General features: G+C 46.2%; 1 protein-coding gene across 2 annotated transcripts in view; it reads left to right on the top strand.

Annotated features, from left to right (window-relative positions):
• The first annotated feature begins 338 nt into the window (after positions 1-338).
• SLC8A2 (solute carrier family 8 member A2) overlaps positions 339-17214 on the top strand; it is a 139495-nt gene continuing 122619 nt past the window's right edge. For both annotated transcript variants that reach the window (XM_066581977.1, XM_066581976.1), the window contains exon 1: positions 339-469. The gene's annotated coding sequence lies outside the window, so the exon portion shown is untranslated. The remainder of the gene's footprint in view (positions 470-17214) is intronic.

Here is a 17214-nt window from a genome sequence, read left to right as displayed (position 1 = left end):
GACGCACGCCCTGCACTCTTCCCCTTCATGATTGTCCATTATATAAGCCCCTATTTCTGCTGTGCCCTGCTCTAGGCACCCTCCAGGTGTGCCAGCACATGTGGGTGGAGGGAGTGCTCGTGGCGCTGTCCAGGTGCTGACATGAGTGGAGGATATCAACCAGCAAGAAGGAAGAGCTGAGAGAGGAGGTGGGTGATGTGTGGAGGGGATGGAGGGTGGAGACACAGGGAGGGGGAAAGCAATATGCGGATCCAGACAGGCAAGGGAGAGGGAGTGGAGGTGGAGAGAAGCTGGAGGCGCAACAGCTGTGGAGGAGAGGAGAGCAGGGGGGTGGGAGCTGAGGCTTTTCTGCAGACACTGATACTCCTGCAACCCCCCTTCTCCAGGCAGCAAGGGACCCCCTGACTGAGCAGAGGAAGGGCAGTCATGTATCTGAGCCAGTGATGAGGAAAGAGGGACCAGCAAGCAGGTGAGGAGGAAATCCATCCATCCATCTATCTATCTATCCATCTGTCCATCTGCCTTCTGTGCCAGTCCCCTCTGCTACATACCCGTCCCTGTGTGTGGCAGCGCCTGGTATCCCTGTCACCACAATAGCCGCTGTCTCTGCCCGCTCTCCTCACATCTGTCCCTCTATCCACTTAGTGTTTTCCCATATCCTCCTCCCTGATCTTAATGTGTGTAATTGCACCTTTGCGTATCCGTCTCTCCATCACATAAACAGCATATTATCTCCTCCAGCCGCACGCTCCATGCTGGCTCCCTCGGCTACATAGGGAATCTCCCCCATCGCTATCTCCGCCGCCTTCCCATTACCTTCACTGTCATGTCCCACCAGACTGATGGCCACTGCCCTGTTACATCTCAGGTGGGAATTCCAACCTCCATTAGTGGGAACACCTAACCGGAATCCTCTAATGCGTTGTCCACAAGTGGTAGCTCCAGAACATGGAGCACGTGGGGATGAATTATGGATTTACGCACATCTTTGCAGTTGATTAAAGGCTTTGCACATCTCCCTGACTACTAGTGATCACCCTCCTACCCCAATAGGAGGTAGAATAATCAGGCAGGAGACCCCCGGTGTTGGAATTAGCAGGTAACACCTGATGGAATGGAATAGGTTAATGGTTCAGGTACAAAATGTGTTCTGCAGTGGGCTCATATTGTACTATATCACATGTACAGTATATATGCATATATATAATATGCAGAATGCAACTACCGAGGAGGGAATCTTCATGATCTGCGAGATTTCTGCAAGACGGCAGTATAGCAGAGCTGAGCAGTACGTGTAAGAAGAGGTAGTGAAAGCAAGAAGAGGGGGATATCTTGGCACATTATAGGTCATTAGCAAGATGTCATGTCTGAATAATGAATGCAAAAGGCCATAATATAAAGCTTATGATCAGTCTAAAGCCACCGCCACGCAGTGCACACAATCATCCTAAAGGTACCAAATAAGAGGAGAGCTGTGAGCCCTTTCCCTTCTCCTTCCCTCTTTAAGATTCTCTCCTGCTCCTTACACTGTCTCGCCTCTTATTTCATGCCTGCTTGCTGTGAGTCCTCTGTGACGTGAGTCTTAACATGCTGATCCAGCTTGGTGGATCTTATTCTATGTGTCACTTAAGATACTTGGATGGGTATATTACTAAATATAGCGAGGAGATCCATGTTGCTAAGGAGAATGACAATAGAGCGCTGATTGGGGTTGTGTTCCTGTCCATTCATCCATGTGTGTAATTTATAGCATGTGTGCTTCACCATATGTGCCAATTCAAGCATGCATGTCAAGCCAACGGTGTTGCCTGGTTTGGTGTCCAAATGTCTGCTATCCTCTACCAGTATATATGTGAGCCAATGCCTGCACATCCCTTACAGCACAGCCAGGTGGGACTCTTTTATGCACTATTTGTGTCAATGAGGAGTATTTACAGTCATGTATGTATAGAAATGCATGTGGATGTAGACGTGTCCGAAGCCTTCCTTACGTTGCTGAACCTCACAATAGTAAAGCTTCCATCTGCTGACACATAAACCTCTTCACTCTGCACATTGTATCTATCACTTGTTAGAGCAGCAGTTTGTGCTCCAGAGCTGTTCTTTCTACTGGTGGCAGGAAGTTGTAGCCATAGTCAGTCATTGTGAAGGCTGTGAAGATCTGTCTTTGTTCCCTCAGATCCCTCCGCTCTTCCTCTGCTGTCTCCATGTCTGTCCACCATGCATATATAACCTGATTATTACCTTAAAGGGGTTCTCTGGGACTTTATCATCGGGATAGGTCCTCAATAGTTGATTAGTGGTGTCCGCCACCTGGGATCCCCATCAATCTGCTTATTCCTGAGCCTGCTGTCAGTGTGGACAGTGCTGGAAGCAGATAGCATCATCACATTGCAATGGCTTGGTTTGGTAGTACAGGCACCGCTCAGATTGTATTCAACGGGAGCTGTGCCTGCAATACCAAACTGGGCTGCTGCAATACGTACAGCACTCTCTGCTTCCAGCGCTGTCTGCACTGACAGCAGCTCCGGCAAGCAGCTGATCAGCAGTGATCCCGAGCAGCGGACCCCCACCGATCAACCATGGATGACCTATCCTGAGGATACATCATCAATAGTAAGAGTCAACCCCTTTAAGATAATACATTCCTATGTAAAACCACGACTAGACGTCTTGATACTCTGATGAGCTGCAGCAAATAACTTATATCATATCTATATAATGGTTAATCACATACCGTACTATTCCTTAGAGCGGCCCTCTTGGTTAAAGAGACACTGTGCTAGGTCTGTGGGAAGGGGCACCACACCATCATTTTACATTTGTGTTTGGGGGTTCTGTATTCCTGCTCCATTGTGGGAGCAGAAAAGGGTAATCCCTTGGCCAAACAGATTGGAACGTCACCAAATGGAACTCCCTGACTATACTGATGCCCGTTTGATCTCCGTTCTGCTGTCCAGCATTTTACCAGGACTTTTTGTTTAGGCATCTGGTGATGGGTCTGCAGCAGAAGCTCCCAACGGAGGTTCCTCATGTAGATGTGAACATAGCCTTAACGGTCTTTGAATCTCTGTGCCATGCTCTGCCCCCTAGGGCTCTACATCAAGGGTACAGAATATATCAGTTTTGCCCAGCTTACCTTTAATAGCCCTTATTAACCCTAGGACTGCCAAGATGTGCTGGGAGTTGTAGTTTCACAACTGCTGAAGATCTATTGGCCATTATCTCACAGAGCAAAAAATGGCATCAAATTGTATAAAATGACACAAGCGTGGCGTTGTCCGCTCCAGTCCTCCATCGATCCTCACAGAAGCTCCAGCAGTCTTCCCCTTTTATTCTTACAAGCGGACAACATGGGACTGTTAGAGCCAATCAGCGGTTGTAGTAGCCGTGTCCCATAGTCCTGGCATCACCACCTACTGATGGGAGCCAAGATGCTAGAAGTACACCATGACTATTGATTGACTGCTTTGGTCACAGGCTGTCTACTTGTCGGCAGGACCGGAAGGACCGCCAGGGCTTGTGCGGTGAATGGATGGTGGATTGGTTGGACGGGTATCACTTTTTCCGTTATTTTACGCCGTTTGCTATCATTTTTATTTATTTTTAGAAAGGTGGGATAACCTGTTTAAGTATGCAGTGCTGAAATCCTGGACAGCTCCTTCTGTGTTGTGCGAAGAGCATCTGCCTTCCCTGAGCGCCTTTGGCTGTTTCTGTAATTTGCATGCAGGACCAGACTGACTATTTAGACATGAGATCAATGGCCATGGTGGCCCACAGCCCCTTAGTCGGTTATCAAGTGCAATAAGGCTATACAAGGTCCATCCCTGGGGGCCACATTAGACTCAGGTTGTCTCTGCTTATACACATAAGAGCTAGTTTCCTCTGCACAATACAGCTGATCACTAGGGGGTCTCAACAGCGTGAAACCCTGGCACAAGAGGTAGCAGTGCTTGTTCTGTACAAGGGTCCGCTCCTTTTCTGCATTAGATATGGTACTATGCACAAAGCTGTATGAACCAGTCACCATCTGTATCTGTGTATATACAGTGTATTAGTGTGTGGGGGTGATGTAGTGGTATGAAGTGGGTCAGGATTTCAAGGGGAAGTGTAGAAAACAGGTAAAAGAGGAAGAGTTAGATGAGGGAGTGTCATAGGCCTCCTTAGAAAGATGTGTTTAAGACTGTGAGTGCTTGGAATTACCCTAGTTGTCTTGGGTAGCGCATTCCAGAGAACTGGTGCAGCTCAGGAAAAATCTTGTAGGCGGGAGTGGGAGGTTCGGATTAGAGAGTAATTTAGTCTTGGGTCATTAGTAGAGCGGAGAGCATGGGCAGGGTGGTAGAGAGAGGGAGGAGATATAACGTGCTGCAGCAATGTGGAGAGCTCTATGGATGAGAGTGAGGACTTTTAAATGTATTCTATATTTGACGAGCAACCAGTGCAGTGACTGGCACAGGGTAGAGGCATCAGTACAGTGACTGGCACAGGGTGGAGGCATCAGTACAGTGACTGGCACAGGGTGGAGGCATCAGTACAGTGACTGGCACAGAGTGGAGGCATCAGTACAGTGACTGGCACAGGGTAGAGACATCAGTACAGTGAATAGCATAGGGTGAAGGCATCAGTACAATGACTGGCACAGGGTAGAGCTATCAGTACAGTGAATAGCATAGGGTGAAGGCATCAGTACAATGACCGGCACAGGGTAGAGGCATCACTACAGTGACTGGTAAAGAGTGGAGGCATCAGTACAGTGAATAGCATAGGGTGAAGGCATCAGTACAGTGACTGGCACAGAGTGGAGGCATCAGTACAGTGAATAGCATAGGGTGAAGGCATCAGTACAATGACCGGCACAGGGTAGAGGCATCACTACAGCGACTGGTAAAGAGTGGAGGCATCAGTACAGTGACTGGCACAGAGTGGAGGCAACAGTACAGTGACTGGAACAGGGTGGAGGCATCAGTGCAGTGACTGGCACAGGGTGGAAGTATGAGTAAAGGGACTGGCACAGGGTGGAGGTATGGGTACAGTGACTGGCACAAGGTGGAGGTATAAGTGCAGTGACTGGTACAGGGTGGAGGTATAAGTACAGTGACTGGCACAGGGTGGAAGTATGAGTATAGTGACTGGAATAGGGTGAAGATATCTGTGCAGTGACTGGCACATGGTGGAGGTATGAGTACAGTGACTGGAACAGGATGGGGGCATCAGTGCAGTGACTGGCACAGGGTGGAAGTATGAGTACAATTACTGGCACAGGGTGGAAGTATGAGTACAATTACTGGCACAGGGTGGAAGTATGAGTACAATTACTGGCACAGGGTGCAGGTATGAGTGCAGTGACTGGCACAGGGTGGAGGCATGAGTACAGTGACTAGCATAGGGTGGAGGCATCAGTGCAGTGACTGGCACAGGGTGCAGGTATGATTTTGGAGATGTTTTTGGGGTGCAGGATCTAAATGCTATTAATCTGCAGTGTGTGCTGCCACTATTAGATAAACCTGGTTTTATAGAAGGCGCTCGTCCTCTATAATGATGGCAGTTTCCATGCGTTGTGTGTGGCGTTTGCTTCACACCTCTTTGTGGAATCGACAAGTTTCCTTCTTTCTTATGTAAGACAATTGTTCCATTCACTGAACAGAGATTAATCTTATTAGATGAGGATGGAAAAAACTGTTGGCTTCACTTGTTAAAGTGGAAAGATTGTGCACAATTAGCCCTTGTTCTTCCAATAGGTTCAAGTACAGAAAATAGCAAAAAGCAGCAGACCTGCTTAAAGGTAGACTGTTCTCTTAAAGGTGTCCTTGAGCATCAGTATATGATGTGCTGACCGGCCAGCACTGCTCGTTTGCAGTGCTGGTTAATTAAAGCAGTTGTAGTGTCTTAGACTAACGATGCCAACTAATACCGTGTGCATCCGGTGGTGCGGCCATCTTTGTTTCTCCAGGTCCGGCAGTCACTTTAAAAGTATTGTCCACTACGGACAATCCCAATTTTATTACAAGGGTCTCCCAATGATAAACCAACCACAGGGTGTATGGAACCCCAGTTGTAATCTGCTGCGAAATCTATCAGTTTTTAATTCCCTTGCAAGATGACCAGAGGGAAAATCGGGCATTACACCGGTCTCACTGAAATCAATGTGATGCCTGTTCTATGTACGGATCTGAGGTCTTCCTGCATGAGAGATTATCTTTGCAGCCGCTCTCTATATTAAATGCGTTGTACCTGGGAAGTTATGCCAGATGCACAGGATAGCGGATATATTGCTGATCAGTGGGGATCCAACCAATCCTGAAAATAGTTCTGATATCTGCCGCTCGTATGCCCCGCCTCTCCATCCAGGATCGGCAGAGCCCCAGAGCATGAACTTCTACCAATCAGCAAGTTATTCCCTAACCTGTGAATCGGGGACAACTTACTTTTGTAGGACAACCCTTTTAACTCTATTGAACTCTCTAATAGGGTATTTCCACATAGGGCTTTTAGCCCAGACGACTCCTATAATGTGCTGTCTGACTGTGATAAATCCCCTTCATGGCAGGAATTGTTATGTTTTTGCCTTGTATTTCATATTCTGGGTCCTGTACAATACTTCTTCTGCCTTCAGGCGATAACTTTTCTGTACGCAGCATAAATGTCACAGCTATTTTCTTGTACTTGTTCCAGGTGCACAAAATGTTTGGTGCTTGGATGAGAGACTTTATCATGGCTTTATTACAACTGGGCCGCCCAGACTGTCCTAGGATATTTGTAGCACTGGTGCTCTTGTACGTGGCACAGTGGTACTTTGGCCCCCTCAGTAATCAGGGTCTGAGTGCCATTATAGCCCCCACATCATTAGCTACAGTATGTTATTACGTTTTCATTAACCTTTAATTGGGTATTTCAGTCAAATACTATCATGACATGTCACCAGCTACTAGGACCTTCACCCATTTTAAGAATGAAGGGGGTCCTGGTCATTCTCACTGATGAAGGACATGCACACCCACTTAAACCCCTTTTAAAGGTTATGGTCTGTAATAACTAGAATCAAGTCATCCCAACATGAACCATGTACAGAAACACATGAGTACATTTTCTATATGGACTCTTAAAATATTGGGTAGGGATTAGCTTTAGGTTTGTGACCCCATCCCTTTTAATATTGGTCTTCTCTTTGTGTTGATGCACTGACATGACAAAAATCATGGTACAGATGGAGCTAATAATGTGTAGGACCCCCTCTAGCCCGGCGAAGTCCAGCAACTCGACATGGCATAGATTCCACAAGTGGCCATAAGTTGTCGGGAGGGTTGTTGAGCCATGCCATCTGGATAGCCACCCACAGCTCCAACGTATTTGTATGTGCAGGATCTTGAGTGCTAATGGACTTTTTCACCACATCCCATGAATGGTCGATGGGGCTCATGTTGAGCGAACATGCAGGTTGCACCGTTCGTAGGTACTCTCTGCAATGCTCCTCAGACCAATTTTTCACAACTTGGGCTTGATGGCATGGTGCCTTATCCTGCTGAAATATCTCATCATTGTGGTGGTACATGAAGTCCATGAAGAGCTGCAAATAGTCACCAAGCAGTGAACATACAGTGGGCACCAGTCAATGACATGTTTAGGTGGACCAGTGGATCCAACCAATGTCATAAGGGCACACCCCACACCAGTATGGAACCATCACCAGCCTGCGCAGTGCCTTGTCAACAACTGGGATCCATGGCTTCATAGAGTCTCTGCCACACAGGAACCCAACACCAGCCCAAAACAATTGGTACTATGACTCATTGGATCATGCCACATGTTGCCAATCCTCTAGGGTCTAGTTAATCCAGGTGAGCCCAGATGAGGTGCTGTGCCCGGTGTCTTCATGGTAACAGAGGCACTTTGGTGGGTCATCTGCTCCCATATCCCATGGAAGCTAAGGAATGCTGCATTAACCTGCGGGATATACGTACGGGTCTCCTACATTGAATATGAATGTGATTTCTGCCGGAATCGATTTCCTGGTCATATGGAAGGTTCAAGCCAGATGCTGTCAGTCGCGATCATTAAGCACTAGTGGGCGGCCACTGCGCTGTCCACTGTGGGTGATAATGTCTTCCATGACATATTCCCAATACACACATGACACTTGGATCGAGGGATGTTAAATGCCCGCATAACTTCAGAAATAGACTGTCCCATCTGCCTGGCACCAACTATCAAGCCTTGTTTGAACTCTGATAATTCACATTGGGTTAATTACTTCCCTATTGGAGCTTTTTCTCCCCCTTCGCTTTATTAGATGTGTTGCCGTTTGGCCTACATCAATGGGTGCCTAATAGATCAAGTTAGGTGGGCGCACAATCATATGCTATGCTAGCGAACTACCAGAATTGTACAGATATTAGAGGATGGTTGGTAGGATCTTTCGCCCCTCTTTGTTAGTCCTACTGATAAGCAAACATTCAAAATCTTACATATCAGAAAACCTGCTGCAGAGACTTGATGAATATGGTGTTTAGCACAAGTATGACACAAGAAAACTGATGTAATTACATCTCTAAGTCCGCCCGATTGACCCTCATATTAACAAGCCATTGAGAACAAATAGATGGGGCTACAGCCTCAGACTACACAGTTTGTAGTCTGTTACCATGGAGAGATACCGGTCTGCTTAGGATTTGTAGCTATTACATGATTTGAGACTTTAATTAAGTCTATTTGTAAAGTTGCTTTATTTGTATCTCCTTTTAGATGCACTGGAGAAATGCAAAAATAGTTGCAAAGGTAAAACTTCAATGTAACTTTGATTGTTGCATTGGACCGAGGAGCAGTATGCCCCCTACTGGCCAAAGGTCTTTAGACACTGCTCAGCCCGCTCATTTATTTTGCTGAATATCTAAGTATTACTCCCAGTCATCCTCGACATGTGTTGATGATTGCACTTCATATGTCCTGCCAGTAGGTGCAGGGAAGGAAATGTTTTTGTCTTCTCAGACCCATTCAGCCATTGATTTGACAAACTATGTAGAATGCTGTACCTGGCCTATCTCTTATTAGACTGCCCCCTATGGACAAGAATAGGGTCATCTTCATATTTGCCTTGTTTTTCTTTACCCCAAAAGACAAGATGCAAATAGGCTGATACTTTACACAAATCATGTTTTGCAGCCGCCTTGCTCCTCGGAACGTGATGGTAATTTGGAGCAAATATCACAGCAGATCTGCTCTGTGATTCTGCATGCCCAGGAGCTGCGCGCAACTTTGTGAGTCGGAGAGAATATGTTTCCATATCTTATATTCAGGAAAAGTGAGATTTTATTACCATAACTTATGGCCATAACTTATTAATATAAGAACCGGAGGATATGTGGCAAATGAAAAATGACTGTATAAGATAACGGATGCGAATAAAGACGGCTTACAGCAAGAACCTTCCTATAGAATAGAAGATTAGTTGTGGATTGAGGGATCTAGAACCTGATTTTTGGGGGTCTTGTTGGAAGACCTTTGAGGTGAGGATTATCTTTCAGCGGTTGAAGTTCCCACTGAATTCAGTGGACACCCCTGTGCTGGTTATATTGGGCATCCCTGCAACGTTCTATGGTCAGAAGTTGTTACTCGGTACAATGACGTTCCAAGAAGGGGCACAAACCTCCATCACTTACACACGCTGTAACAAACCATCAAGAGGTTCTTTGAAGCAACAAAAAAGGGAGTTAAAGTTGACCAGATCTAGAAAATGTATTCCAGTGAAATAAAAAACACTACTTTGCCATTCAGGGGTAGGACAAGCCTCCTTTGGATCCGAATTTGCCCCTCACCTCCCCACCCAATCCTTGAAGTTCAGAACGATAACAGAGGAGCAATCGAGTGATAGGTATTGGCCATGACTTACCCTGTAACATGTTTAGCTATTTCTGTATATATATATGTACAGTTATGCCCTCTCTGCCCCTCCACCCTACTTAGCATTGACATTTACAACGCACGTTCCCCAATTTGTATTGGAAATGGCATCCGGAAGTTTCCATCAGATCTTTGGTGTTTTACAGACCTGATCTCCAGGTATACATCTTCTAAATATCTTTGCACTGTATTCCTAAATCTTGAGGAAGGCGTCCCTTTACGTCCTCAAAAGGGGTTAGGTTGTGTATTATCTGACTAATAAATCTTCAAACTTTGGAGAACCTTCATTGGTTATCAGGCCTTATTGATGAGCTGGGGCTGAGAGGTGCCGATCAGTCCCTCTTCCCCCCAGATATATATGTCACCACTTTTATAGTACTATCTCCTACTGGGGTGTGCAGCGCCCATCCAATTATTTGTCCTGGATATGCTTCTTGGCACGGTCCATGGGATCCAATGACAGACTCATATACTCCCCTTGTGATTCCTTGCTGGGAGTTAATTACATAAAATCCTGGCAGGATTAGATTACATCGTTATAAGACCTTCTAGGTTTGTGGTGTGGTGCCATCGGATGCAACACACCTGGTGAGTCGAATCTAATACTATCTTGCCTATCCATATTTCCGTTGCACTAGTTCACTCAAAATCTATAATTATGATGGTGCGGCCAAACTGGCAGTGGTGGTACCTTCCCTGGTGGAGAACGGCACACTTGCTCATGTGACGCTGACTCTTGCAACGTGGCTATGAGTGGTTATACGATGCCCTTATGTCTCTTGCCCATTAGACTTTGGGTTCTATCTATAGGTTTTGTCTTCTGAAGAAGTTTGCACATCTGGAAATGTGCTGCCTGCTGGTTTGGCTTTATTGTCCTTCACGTCATACCAGAGACTCAGTTCACTTTGACCTCCTTTCACCACGGCATCTTGATGTCCTCCCTTTCCTGAGAAAGACAACCGGAAGGAGCTCCTCCACATTTAATACAGGATCCCACCCGATATGATACCAGCACATCTTACAGTATAAAACAGTGTTTTACGCAGCATCATGAGCCTTTTAATACCAGCATACAGATAGCAGTATCCCCATGGATGGAGCAGCCCCTCTATATATTACGCCTCTACAGGTTTTTTTTATCACTAATTTGTGCCTTGCCACCCGATGTCGTCATTGGCATGGTGCCAGGCAAAGATTTATTGTTCTTGAATTATTACATCCTACAATGACATGATGACAGTGGTTCTCTGCAATCCTAAAGAAGGTCTTGTGGTAGAATATATCCCTTGTAACCTATGATTATGTCGCCCTGACCTGTGAATGGGACTATGAATAGACAGGAGGTCTATTATATGAGACATGAATGAGAAATGCGCAAGAGTTCTAATCATCTGCAGAAGGTTCCAGTCTACGCTGCCTGGGACTTTTCATCGTTTCATACGATTCAGTGTCACCAAGACAACTGTTCCTCCAAAAATAAACATCTCCAACGCAGGCAGCCTGCAGATTCCATACAGCGGCTCCTAAGGAACAGGGAATTCTCACAGCATCATGAGCTATAAACGGAAGAGTATAATAATGAGGAGGAGGTGATGGTGTTATATGAAACTACATCTACATATCCTACAGCAAAGCCATATAGGGCTCATGAGCCAGTCCAATAACAATGGCTAATGCATACCTCCCAACTTTTTGGATAGTCAAAGAGGGACACTTGTTTTTTTGTGTAAAAGATTAATTTTTTCATTGATATCTATATGCCTGAATAGTTTTCAATTAAAGCGACCTTCCGATCATGGACAGACAAAGATGGCCGAACCTCTGACTACCTGATGCACACTTTACGTTAGTAACATTGGTAGTCCAAGACACTACATGCTGCTCTGACTGCTCAGCACTGGACATGTGGACAGCACTGGTTAATCAAAGCTTAGACTAATGATACAAACTAATACACAATATGCATCAAGTAGTCAGAGAAGCAGTGCGGCCATCTTTATTTTTCCAGGATCGGAGGGTCGCTTTAAATATTAGCAAAAAAAACCACAGCATATAGAAATTTTTAAAATCCAAATTGCACAATATGATGGATTAATATACAAATTGGGGACTAATATACAGACCGATAACCCAAAAGCAGACCCATAACACATGGTGCACGCCAAAACAGACCCATAACACATGGTGCACACCAAAGCAGACCAATAACACATGGTGCATGCCAAAGCAGACCTAGAACACAGGGTGCACACCAAAGCAGACCCATAACACATGGTGCATGCCAAAGCAGACCTATAACACAGGGTGCACACCAAAGCAGACCAATAACACATGGTGCATGCCAAAGCAGACCCATAACACATGGTGCACACAAAAAGCAGACCCATAACACATGGTGCACACCAAAGCAGACCCATAACACAGGGTGCACACCAAAGCAGACCCATAACACATGGTGCACACCAAAGCAGACCAATAACACATGGTGCATGCCAAAGCAGACCTAGAACACAGGGTGCACACCAAAGCAGACCCATAACACATGGTGCATGCCAAAGCAGACCTAGAACACAGGGTGCATGCCAAAACAGACCCATAACACATGGTGCACACCAAAGCAGACCCATAACACATGGTGCATGCCAAAGTAGACCCATAACACAGGGTGCATGCCAAAACAGACCCATAACACATGGTGCACATCAAAGCAGACCCATAACACATGGTGCATGGCAAAGCAGACCCATAACACATGGTGCACACCAAAGCAGACCCATAACACATGGTGCATGCCAAAGCGACCTATAACACAGGGTGCATGCCAAAGCAGACCCATAACACATGGTGCATGCCAAAGCGACCTATAACACAGGGTGCATGCCAAAACAGACCCATAACACATGGTGCACATCAAAGCAGACCCATAACACATGGTGCACACAAAAAGCAGACCCATAACACATGGTGCACACCAAAGCAGACCCATAACACAGGGTGCACACCAAAGAAGACCCATAACACATGGTGCACACCAAAGCAGACCCATAACACATGGTGCATGCCAAAGCAGACCTATAACACAGGGTGCATGCCAAAACAGACCCATAACACATGGTGCACATCAAAGCAGACCCATAACACATGGTGCACACCAAAGCAGACCCATAACACATGGTGCATGCCAAAACAGACCCATAACACAGGGTGCACACAAAAAGCAGACCCATAACACATGGTGCACACCAAAGCAGACCCATAACACAGGGTGCACACAAAAGAAGACCCATAACACAGGGTGCACACCAAAGCAGACCCATAACACATGGTGCACACAAAAAGCAGACCCATAACACATGGTGCACACCAAAGAAGACCCATAACACATAGTGCACACCAAAACAGACCCATGACACATGGTGCACGCCAAAGCAGACCCATAACACAGGGTGCACACCAAAACAGACCCAAAACACAGGGTGCACACCAAAGTAGACCCATAACACAGGGTGCACACCAAAACAGACCCATAACACATGGTGCACACCAAAGCAGACCCATAACACATGGTGCACACCAAAGCAGACCCATAACACATGCTGCACACCAAAACAGACCCATAACACATGGTGCATCCCAAAACAGACCCATAACACAGGGTGCACACCAAAACAGAGCCATAACACATGGTGCACGCCAAAGCAGACCCATAACACAGGGTGCACACCAAAGCAGACCCATAACACATGGTGCACACCAAAGCAGACCCATAACACAGGGTGCACACCAAAACAGACCCATAACACATGGTGCTCACCAAAGCAGACCGATAACACATGGTGCACACCAAAGCAGACCCATAACACAGGGTGCACACCAAAGCAGACCCATAACACAGGGTGCATGCCAAAGCAGACCCATAGCACAGGGTGCATGCCAAAGCAGACCCATAACACAGGGTGCACGCCAAAGCAGACCCATAGCACAGGGTGCACACCAAAGCAGACCCATAACACATGGTGCACACCAAAGCAGACCCATAACACAGGGTGAGCATCCAAAGAAGCAAGAAAATGTGACAACAACTTTATTACAGATATTCCAAAAGCTCAAGAGATGTGAAGAAAAAAATAAGGCGTTAACATTATCTAAAATGCACAAAAAACGACCTGAAGCCCTACAATATTGGGTTCAGGTGAACAACAATAGTATTATCTACCCAGGATGGTAGTGGTCGGTATAAGGGCCGGGTCACACCAGTGGATTCTGTTTCCATCTAGTTGTTCCATTGTGAGAGCAGTTAGTGCACAGCTTTCCGATTGGTTAATGTTCCATTGATAACAATGTAAAGAAAAGCAGAAATGTTGCGATCCATTTATGTTGCTGTTCTTTGAACCGGGAAGACGAGGCCAGCGGGCCGCTCTTTACCTTCAGTTTTAAAAATGGAATTTCCGCGCAGATTGAAACTGAAACTAAACTGGAAGCGTTCTCAGCTCGGCTCCTCCCACAGCGGAACAGATAGACGGAAACAAAAAACACTGGTTGGACTGCGCCAAATCCACTGAGCAATACTTCAAATCCCAAAGAGTAAATACAGAAACTATAAACCAGTAATATAACATAAGCAATGTGACATGCTGAGCGATGGTACGGGGTGCTCACACGCACTGAGTCACGGCCGACTGGGTCGCAGATTTTAGTGCAGATCTGCATAAGACTTAACCTCTTCAACTGAAATTCTCCTCACTCTCTACTCTCTCTCTCCTCATTCTCTTTCACTCTGTCTTTCTCACTCTCTCCTCTCTCTCCTCACGCCATCTCTCTCTCGTTACTCTCTCCTCTCTCTCTATCTCTATCCTCACTCTCTCTCTTTCCTCACTCTATCTTTCTCCCCTCACTCTCCCCTCTCTCTCCTCACTTTCTCTTCACTCTCCTCTCTCTCTCTCCTTATTCCCTCTCCTCTCTCTCTCCTTATTCCCTCTCTCTTTCTCTCTCTCTCCTTATTCCCTCTCCTCTCTCTCCTCGCTCCTCTCTCTCCTCACTCTTTCTCTCTCTCTCTCCTCACTCTCTCTCTCACTTTTTCTTTTCTTACTCCCTCTTTCTCTCCTCACTCTCTCCTTATTCCATCTCTTTTTCCCTCTTTCCTCACTCTCCCCTCTCTCTCTCTCTACTCACTGTCCTCTCTCTCTATCCTCACTCTCTCTCTCCTCACTCCCCTCTCTCTCTCCTCTCTCTCCTTATTCTCTCTCTCTCTCCTCACTCTCCTCTCTCTCTCTCTCTCTCTCTCTCTCCTCACTCTCCTCTCTCTCCTCTCACTCTCCTCACTCCCCCTCTCTCTCTCCTCACTCTCTCCTTATTCCCTCTCTCTTTCTCGCTCTCTCTTCTCACTCTCCTCTCTCCCCTCACGCTCCTCACTCCCCCTCTCTCTCTCCTCACTCTCTCTTCTCTCTCTCCTCACTCTATCTTTCTCTCCTCACTCTCCCCTCACTGTCCTCTCTCTCTAATTATTCCCTCTCTCTTTCTCTCTCTCCTCACTCTCTCCTTATTCCCTCTCTCTTTCTCTCTCTCCTCACTCTCCCCCCTCTCTCTCTCCTCATTCTCCTCTCTTTCCTCTCTTCCTCACTCTCCTCTCTTTCCTCTCTTCCTCACTCCCCCCCTCTCTCTCTCTCTTTCTCTCCTCACTCTCCCCTCTCTCTCCTTATTCCCTCTCTCTTTCTCTCTCTCTCCTCACTTTTCTCTCTCTCTCTCCTCTCTTTCCTCTCTCTCTCCTCTTTCTCTACTCACTCTCTCTCCTTGCACCGGGAATTCCAGCTTTTCTACCTGTTCTCCTAGCTTCCAAGCGATGGCCTGCGGGTAGCACGCATCCATAGACAGCAATGGGGCCTATCCGAATGGAATCCGTGCATGCTGCGATTTTTCTTCTGCTCACGGGAATACGCAATTTGTATCTGCAGGTGTAAAAGAAACTTCCAAACTACATGCCTTTCAATGCGGAATTCACCATTCACATCTGGTCGTATGAGACCAGCCTAATAAAACTTTATTTCATTTTTCTTTTACTTTGGTGTGCACCATGTCTTTTATGCTCTTGGTCATGGCTTAGTCTTCGGGCACATTATAGCTGCACCCTGCCTTATTATTTATGTGGTTCCTATCCTACTTGTATGGATTATTTACATCAAAGAGAGGGATATTTAAGGGACAAAGAGGGACTTGGGTCAAAAATAGGGACTGTCCCTCCAAAGGTGGAGACTTGGAGGGTATGGCTAATGCAATCTAATGCAATCGCAGTCCAGTAGACAGATAAATGGGAAGTCACTGACTAAGGCAGGACTAATATTAGGCCACAACACACTTGCCGTGTGTCAGAGTTGCTTCGGAGAGGCCCATGGGCATCTTATATCAAACACCTCATGGACCCCAGTCCGTCTGCTGTCCGATATACTGACTCCCCACACATTACATGCACTTACATGTCCTAATGCTCATCCATGGTATGGCCCAGAATAGGACATGGGATAGGCTATAATGGGTCTGCGTGCTGTCTGGGAATTAACATGGATAGCACACAGAGCCAAATACACTAGTGTGTATACTGAGAGCTCAAGGTTCACCGAATATTAAAAATCTCATTTGCAATCTGGAGACTGTCCACAAGTTGCTGTTGATTGATCAGTTATTCTAATTTTGCATTCCTGTACATTCCATACTATCATGGCTATGGTAGCGAATAACGTGGGACCCTTCCCTGGCAATGCAGATTCTCAGCTACTTACTTATTTTTGCAATGACATTATTTTGTTGTGCTGGCTTTCAGATCAGAACATAAAGCTGTCAAGTGTCATCATCCTGTCACCACTGCTGTAAACTGCGGAGAGACATGCTGCATGGTGTGCATGATGATGTGAGATGGTGCAGGGCACAGGATTAGAAATGAGACCCTTCACTTCCCCCATAAGAATCCTCCCTAAGTGTCCTAAACGCCAGTTGTGAGTAACACATTCTTCAAGGGGTTGAGAGGTTTGCGGATGTAATTCCTGAGTCTTATATGTCACCAACAGATTCCTAAAGGCCGTACAAAGATTGTAATCCCTTGTATAGCAGACCTAGGAATGTGCATAGGATAAAACCCATGCATCTGAGAAGACCACTCTTCATCTAGGCTGGATTATTTTATCACGACCCTTCAGTTCCCTTATATCCTACCGGCAGATACATCAGCCCTCTATTTCGAGATGCTCTCCCCCTTAGAAGACCTTTTTGATTTGGCAATTTTGGGTAACCTTCTCAAAAAGTTTTCAAACTAAATCCGTCTGCATACAT

Source organism: Eleutherodactylus coqui, chromosome 10 (assembly GCF_035609145.1).
Source record: "Eleutherodactylus coqui strain aEleCoq1 chromosome 10, aEleCoq1.hap1, whole genome shotgun sequence".
Classification (NCBI taxonomy): domain Eukaryota; kingdom Metazoa; phylum Chordata; class Amphibia; order Anura; family Eleutherodactylidae; genus Eleutherodactylus; species Eleutherodactylus coqui.
The sequence above is the reverse complement of the archived record's forward strand: the minus strand, read 5'-3'. Positions and strand labels throughout refer to the sequence as shown.